The 7575-nt window shown below is 49.7% G+C and overlaps 1 protein-coding gene across 5 annotated transcripts in view; it reads left to right on the top strand.

Moving 5' to 3' along the window:
- The window catches only part of PRKAG2 (protein kinase AMP-activated non-catalytic subunit gamma 2), a 275589-nt gene that overhangs the window by 222416 nt on the left and 45598 nt on the right, over nucleotides 1-7575 (top strand). The window lies entirely within an intron of this gene.

Genomic DNA, 7575 nt, shown 5'->3' with positions numbered 1-7575 from the left:
TGGGGAGGGGGAGTGGGGAGTTAGTGTTTCACGGGGACAGAGTTTCAGTTCAGGAAGGTGAGAAATTCGGGAGGTGGACGATGGGGCGAGTCACACAACAACCTGACTGTACCTAGTGCCGCTGAATGGTGCTGTTACACAGGGTCACAGTAGTGTGTTTTACATGATGTGACTTCTATCACAGGAAAAAAAAGAAAACATTTTAAAAAAAGAAGTGGGCTGGGGTGGCCGCGTGTCGTTCCTGGCATCACCGTCATCGAGGTGTTCCTTACCCCGCTGGCCTGCTGGCGCTGGGGGCTGGATCCCTGTGAGTTAACCTTGGTCCTCTCTGTTGCGTCGGCCTAGTACCGTAATTGGGTTCTGTTTCCTGAAAAAGAGGCCACGCTGTCTGTGGTTCACAGAAGTAAACCCAACGCCATTTTCAAATGGATGGGGCTCCCTGTCATCTCAAGGTCACGGCCTTGTCGGGTCTGTGACATTCCTTAGGCGTTTATTGCAGCTAACTTTGAGCTATTATCTAATCGGGGAAGCTTTGTGCCTTTACTTACCTACGCTTTTCCTTCTTTCTTAGTAACTCTTTGCCCCCTTATCTAGCAGAGCATATGCATCTCCCTCTTCAGTGGACACTTTTGCCCCCAGCACACACAGAACCAAATGCAAAAAGCATGGAAAGGAAAAACAATCTAATGCACTTCATTTATTCTGCTACCTTGTAAGTCCTGTACAACTATCTTTAAGCTTTGACTTTGTTAATATTCATGTTTGTAAGCACTTTAAGAAAACGGATGTATATGAGAGTTTAATCTTTTCCATATGCTTTTAACTTCCATATTCCCCTTTTCGCTTATTTCTTGCTTAACTATTTTAAATGGTTTTCTAAAAAGAAAAGATACTATATGAATATAGTAAACTTATGTTTCTAAGCATAGAATAAAGCATAAAAGACAAATTTTAAAATAACTAACCTATTGATAACCTTTTTCTTTGTGGAATTACAATGAAGTGTCTTACGTTAAGTTAAAATTACAGGATTGGAAGTAAGGAGTTAGTTTTTTTTGGTTGGGGTGTTTTTAGTGACATTTGGGCAATGTGTAAATTTTGTTTTAGAACGCCTCTCATCCTCGCACTCTCAGCTCTCTAAGATGGGGATCGAATCATTACCGTGGCCCCTGCCTTTCATGGATGTGTCTTTCAGTGACATACAATATAGCAGGCATGAGCTTGTCCTGACACCCGTGAGGAAGTTGCTGGGGACCCGTCTGCTGCCTCAGAAGCCGCCGTCTAAAGCAGATCTATAGCTTTGGCACAAGGCACATCAGGGCTCCGAAAGGGCGTCGCTCACAAAGCGCTAGCGGGGGTGTTCGCAGTGGAGGGGTGCTGGTGCCTCGAGGGCCTTTAGGGAAGGTGCAGGGGGCCTGTGAACTGAACTTGGAAGGCGGAGGAGGCTCCTGAGGCCGCCATGACAAAGGGCCACAAACGCCGTGGCTTGGAACAACGGAACTTTATTCTCCCACACTCGGGAGGCCAGACGCCCGAGCTCGGGGGGTCCGCGGGGCTGGTGCCATCTGGAGGCTCCAGGCAGAATCTGTCCGAGGCCTCTGTCCCGGCTCCTGGTGGTTGCTTGCGCTCCCAGGCGTCCCGTGGCTCGTGGCAGCAGCACTCTGATCTCTGCCTCCACCGACCTTCTCCTGTGTCTGTGTCCGCTCTCATCTGTAAGGACATTGGTAATCGGATTTAGGGCCCAACCTGATAATCCAGGGTGACCTCATCTCCAAAGACCCTTGTTCCAAATAAGGCCGCGTTCTGACGTTCCAGGTGGACGTGTCTTGTGGGGGCCACCATTCAGCCCATACAGAAAGGCAGGTAGGAGTCCAGTGGCCACCTGGGCCGTGCGCCCAGTAGAGGCAGGCACGAGGACACGGGCCCAGAGTTCAGAAGCTGCCTTTGAAGAGGAAGTGTCCACGGGATCCCAGGCTGTGAAACTCCTCGGGGCTGCGGCGTGTGAGGTGCTGTGCTGCAGTGAGGACTTGTCAAGGGTGGTGTGTGAGCAGATCTGCTTGCAGGGAGAGGAACACTCGGCCATGCCTTCCCGGTTAGAGCGCACAGCTGTTTGCACGTGAACTGCGATGTTGCGTTTCCCAGGTTGTTCTGTTGACCTGCACAGCGTAGACACTTTAACGTATACGTTCCCCTTCCCAGTAGCACTCTTCAGGAGCTCCGGGCTGATGCTGGGTTAGCGTGTGACTGGACAGCGTAACGTCATTCCACGGCGGGTGGCTTTCGTAGACCAGTGGCTCAGGTGCCAGCGTGACACTCTGCAGTTACACTTCTCCCCGGGGACGGATAAAATAACCCAGCAGTGGGACACGGCGATACTTTCTGAGCCCCAGTTACCTTTTGAACAAGAGCTTGAACTTGCCTTCTCAGGAATTTTAATAACTTATTCCAAACAACCTGTTAATGTTGAATGGTTTTGGTTTTTTGGGGGTGTTTTTCCTTTTTGGTTTAACTCCAGATACTCTTATTTTCTGTTTCAATGTGCTTCTTCCTTCAGGTACAGTTTGGACTTCATCATAATTAAATAGTACAAATGGTGCTCTCATCAACAAGTTTTACCAAAGGTAGAGAAGCTTTTTTGCGGTATGCGGGTCTCTCACTGCTGTGGCCTCTCCCGTTGCGGAGCACAGGCTCCGGACATGCAGGCCCAGCGGCCATGGCTCACGGGCTCAGCCGCTCCGCGGCATGTGGGATCTTCCCGGACCGGGGCACGAACCCGCGTCCCCTGCATCGGCAGGCGGACTCTCAACCACTGAGCCACCAGGGAAGCCCAGCAATGACATTTTTATGGTATTTTACTTTATTCTCCTGACTTTAAATGCTGACACTTCTGTTATTGATGTTATTGCATCAGTAATAATCTAGGCTTATCATGAACCAAAATACATTTTAGTGTCATTTTGCTTTGCTTGGTCAGGCTTTTTTTACATTAAAAAAAAGATAGTGTTACAGATCCACCTCAAAACTGAGAACCCCAGGCTAATCGTGAGAAAAAACATCAAATTCCAGTCGAAGGGCATCCTCCAAAGTATCTGCCCGGTACTCCTCAAAACTACCGAGACCGGGCTTCCCTGGTGGCGCAGTGGCTGGGAGTCCGCCTGCCGATGCAGGGGACACGGGTTCGTGCCCCGGTCCGGGAGGATCCCACGTGCCGCGGAGCGGCTGGACCCGTGAGCCATGGCCGCTGAGCCTGCGCGTCCGGAGCCTGTGCCCCGCAACGGGAGAGGCCACAACAGTGAGAGACCCGCGTACCGCAAAAAAAAAAAAAAAAAAAAACTACCAAGACCATCAAATCAAGGTCTGAAGAGCTGTCACTGCCAAGAGGAGCCCAAGGAGACAGGGCTGCATGTGAGGTGCTGTCCTGGAGGGAGAGAAACTAAGGCAATTGAATAATTCTAACAGACGTACCACACTGGTGTAAGCCGCTAGTGGGTGAGGGCGCACATTTCACCACCTGGAGGCTGGTGATGCTCCAGAGGGAACAGAGGGCCCAGCTCTCCACGCTCTGCTGGCTTGGGGGCTGCAGGTGTGGGCAGGGAAGTCCTGGGGGGCCTGGCGGGGAGTCACAGCCCCAGCGGACTCAGGAGAACGTGGGCCGTGTCCCACACAGCCCCGTCATCGGGGTGGACCCTGCCGGCCGGAGCACTGATCCTGACATGGTTGTTGGATTGTGACTCAGAGTATGGGATAGATACCGTGAGTCCATACTGAGATAGACAGACCGACAGACAACTCTCCTCTACAGAAGTGTTCCAAGTACAGGAAGTTCCCTACGTACAAACGAGTTCCGTTCCAAGAGTGCATTCGTAAGTCTAAATTTGCTGTAAGTCCAACAGAGTTAGCCCAGGTGCCCAACTAACACAATCGGCTGCATAGCACTGCACCGTGGTAGGCTTAGAATACTCTTCACACTATTAGTACATTAAAAACAAACACACAAAGTAAAGAACACTTTTAATCTTACAGGACAGTACCGTGGAAAGTACAGTAGCACAGGACAACAGCTGGCAGGCAGGGGCTGGCATCGAGTGACAGGCAAGAAGAGTTACCGACTGGAGGAGGGAGAGGAGGTGGGAGACGGAAGAGCTGAAGGGTCGTCAGCAACAGGAGACGGAGGGCAAGCTGCCATTTCACTCACGCCTGACGCTGATGGCCCAGGTTCCGGTTCCTTGCTGGATTCAGTTCTATCTACCCCGTTGAAAAAACGATCCAGCCGTGTCTGGGTAGCAGCTCTCTTTTTCTTATCATAGATGACACGGTGGCACTGGGTTGCTGATCGGCTGCTGCAGCCTTCGTGTACCGTTCGTTGTACGTGAAGGTCCTGTGCCTCCAACACTAGCAGCGCCTCCTCAAATGCAGAGAAGCCCCTTGCCATTGCCTGCGTCGTGAATCTCTTGGGTTCTTCAGTTACTTCTTCCTCTTGTCTCTCTTCGTCCTTCTTCTGGGTCTCCAGTTCCATCAGGTCTTCATTCGTAGGCTCCTCGTGTTGCACAGCAAGGAGTTCAGTGATGTCGTCCTCTTGCAGATCTAGCTCCAGCTTCTCACCGAGGGTCTCTAAGTTGCTGAAGACCTCTTTGGACTCTTCATCCACCTTCTCAAATCCATGAAAATCATGCACAAACTGTGGGGAAAGGTTCTTCCAAACCCCATTCACGGTGACGGCCGTAACCTCATGCCAAGCAAAGTCAATTTTTTTTAATGGCCTGTAGATGTTATAGTCTTTCAGAGATTGTCGCAGGGCTGTTCCTGATTCCTCAGTCGCCTTTACTGCCTGAAGAAAAGTGTGACATAAATAATATTTCTTGAAAGTCGCTGTAACTCCCTGGTCCATAGGTTGGATGAGCAACGTAGTATTCGGTGGCAGGTGCACTACTTTGACGTTGGGATGCAAGTCATCCATGAATGGGGGGTCGCCCGGAGCATTGTAGAGCGACAAAAGAATGTGGAATGGGACGTTCTTCTCCAAGCAATATTTCTCTACCTCCGGGATAAAGTGGTGGAAAAACCAGTCCTGGAAAATGGCCCGTGTAACCCAGGCCTTGGGGTTATTCTTCCACACAATAGGAAGAGAGCCCTTGGCTATGTTTCTAAGGGCCCTTGGGTTCTCTAAATGATAAACTAAGAGATCCTTCAGCTTCATATCACCGGAAACATTGCCACCAAACAACAGAGTTAGCCTGTCCTTTGCTGCTCTGTAGCCTGGCATCAGCTTTCCCTCCTTGCTGAGGTAACTTTGGTCTGGCATCCTCTTCCAGTACAGTCCTGTCTCGTCCACATTAAACACCTGCTCAGGTAAATACGCGCCTTCATCAATAATTTATTGAAGCGTTTCAGGAAATTCCCGGGCAGCTACCGTATCGGCACTCGCTGCCTCGCCGCTTACTTCTACGTTGTGAAGTTGGCTCCAGCCTTGAACCGATGAAGCCAGCCGTGGCTGGCATTAAAAGATGCGCCCTCTGATTCTTCGCCGTGTTTCTTCTTCAAGCCTTCATAAAGCCTTTTAGCTTTCTCTTGAATCAGCATTAAGCTGAGTGGGACTCAACACTGATGCTGGTCCTGCCTCCGCACACTGGGAAGTTTCTCCATCTCCTCCACCAATTTTCCACGCTTCTTCGATATTATTGTCTGCACAGCAGACTTTACATGTTCCATGATCTCATCCTTGTTCTTTAGAATCGTGCCGATGGTCGAACGACTCATTTTATAAGAATGGGCGATGTCTACCATCTTTCCGCCTCACTCCCCTCTCTCAATTATTTTCACATTTGTTTCCATCGTTATCGCTTGGCACTTCTTAGCGGTACCGGCTACGTCACCACTGCTTTTACGCTTGCTTCTGGACACCCTGGGCTTGAAATAAAGATGCTGCACTCCCGTAGTCTATACAGTACTGTACAGTAAAGCGTGCAAGAGCACAACCGCCTGTCGAAGACGCGCACTCATGACGGCGTACGCCAGACGCGTGAACTGACTTACGTGATCGGACACGCGAAGGCACATTCGCCTCTTTGAAAGTTCGCAACTTGAAGGTTCACGTGTAGGGGAATTTATGCAGATGCTTCGCCCTCAGGGAGGTGGACCGTGACTTCCCTGCCAAGACTGCAGTGTGGGAAGAGGGGGGAAGAGTCCCTGTAGGGGAAAGACCCGACAGATCCTACCTGGGCCAGGTGACCCAGGTGATGAGGTGTGTTGACAGCAGGTGCCCTAGATACAGTGGGATGCGAAGGCACTTCGCCTTCTGGTCTTCCTGCTGAAACACACAAACCCCAAAACTGAGATCATGAGGAAAAGATCGTACAAATCCGGAGTGAGGGCCGTTCTACAGAATGCCTGACCAGTACTCCTGGTCAAGGTCTCAAGGTCAAGTACTCAAGGTCATCAAACACAAGGAATGTCTGAGAAGCCATCACTGCCTAGGGCAGGCTACGGAGCATGATGACTAAATGTGCTGTCCTGGATGGGGTCCGGGAACAGAAAAAGGATGTTAGGGGAAAACTAAGGCAACCCTATTAAAGTGTGAACTTCTTAGTAATGTGTCAGTGGTGGTTCGTTGGTTGTGACAGATGTGCCGGAGGAACGTCAGATGTTATCTTTAGGGGAAATCCGGTATGGGGTGTATAAGGAACTGCTGTGTCTTCACAGCTTCTCTCTATAAATCTAAAGCTATTCAAAATAAAATGTTTATTTAAATATTTTAAAAAATTAACAGACGAATTAGGATGTTTAACACAAAGCTTACAGTGTCTTAAAAATTCTAAAAGTTGGAATATTTCTTTCCATAGTATTTTAAGATTTTATTTCAGATACTCGTATTGTGATGTTAACATCTATAAAATGTGCACTCCTTTTATGAAAACTCTTGATTTAATTAACAGACAAACTGTCTTGTAAGGGTTCCGTTCTGGGAGATGGAGTGTTGTTACATTTCATTATAGTTTCCCCCTTGATGTCCTTCATTTGCATTTTAGGAGAATGGATTTGACCAGCACTTTGTAAACTTTGTAAGTTAAATGTTAGTTATGCGTGGGCTTGCCTGCACTGGTCCTTTGAGCCTTGTGTCTGCACAGATCCCCTCTGAATAGGCTTCGAGGAAACGACTCGTTTAGCAGCCTGGTAGTCGTCATCCTTGGCAGTGCGGGAGCAGTGGTGGCAGGGAAGGACCGGGACTTCGCGTGTGGCTGTTGTGTGAACATCCTGCATTCCAGTTCTTTCCTGTGCAAGACTCCTGTTTTCCGGGAGATAAACGTTTTGAGAAAAACGGGAGCGTGCTGACTCAAATTCCATCCGTCCACTCACCGACTGCCACTTAGCTTGTTCATAAGCCCGGACTTGTCCTGTGGTAGCACTCATGACGGTGTAGTGACGGTTGATGTCTCTCCCGCACTGGTTTGTAGTACCTGCGAGGCAGCGGCATGTGTGTTGGGTCCCCAGGGATCCCCAGCCTCCAGCACCGTGGAAGCTGTTGGGAGGGAGCAGATGGCTGTGGGCGCCTCGCCTGCATCCAAGTTCTCCTATTTG

This window comes from Neophocaena asiaeorientalis, unplaced genomic scaffold, assembly GCF_003031525.2.
Source record: "Neophocaena asiaeorientalis asiaeorientalis breed wild unplaced genomic scaffold, Neophocaena_asiaeorientalis_V1.1 scaffold407, whole genome shotgun sequence".
Classification (NCBI taxonomy): Eukaryota; Metazoa; Chordata; class Mammalia; order Artiodactyla; family Phocoenidae; genus Neophocaena; species Neophocaena asiaeorientalis.
Note: the sequence above shows the minus strand (reverse complement) of the source record. Positions and strands in the feature narration are given on the sequence as shown.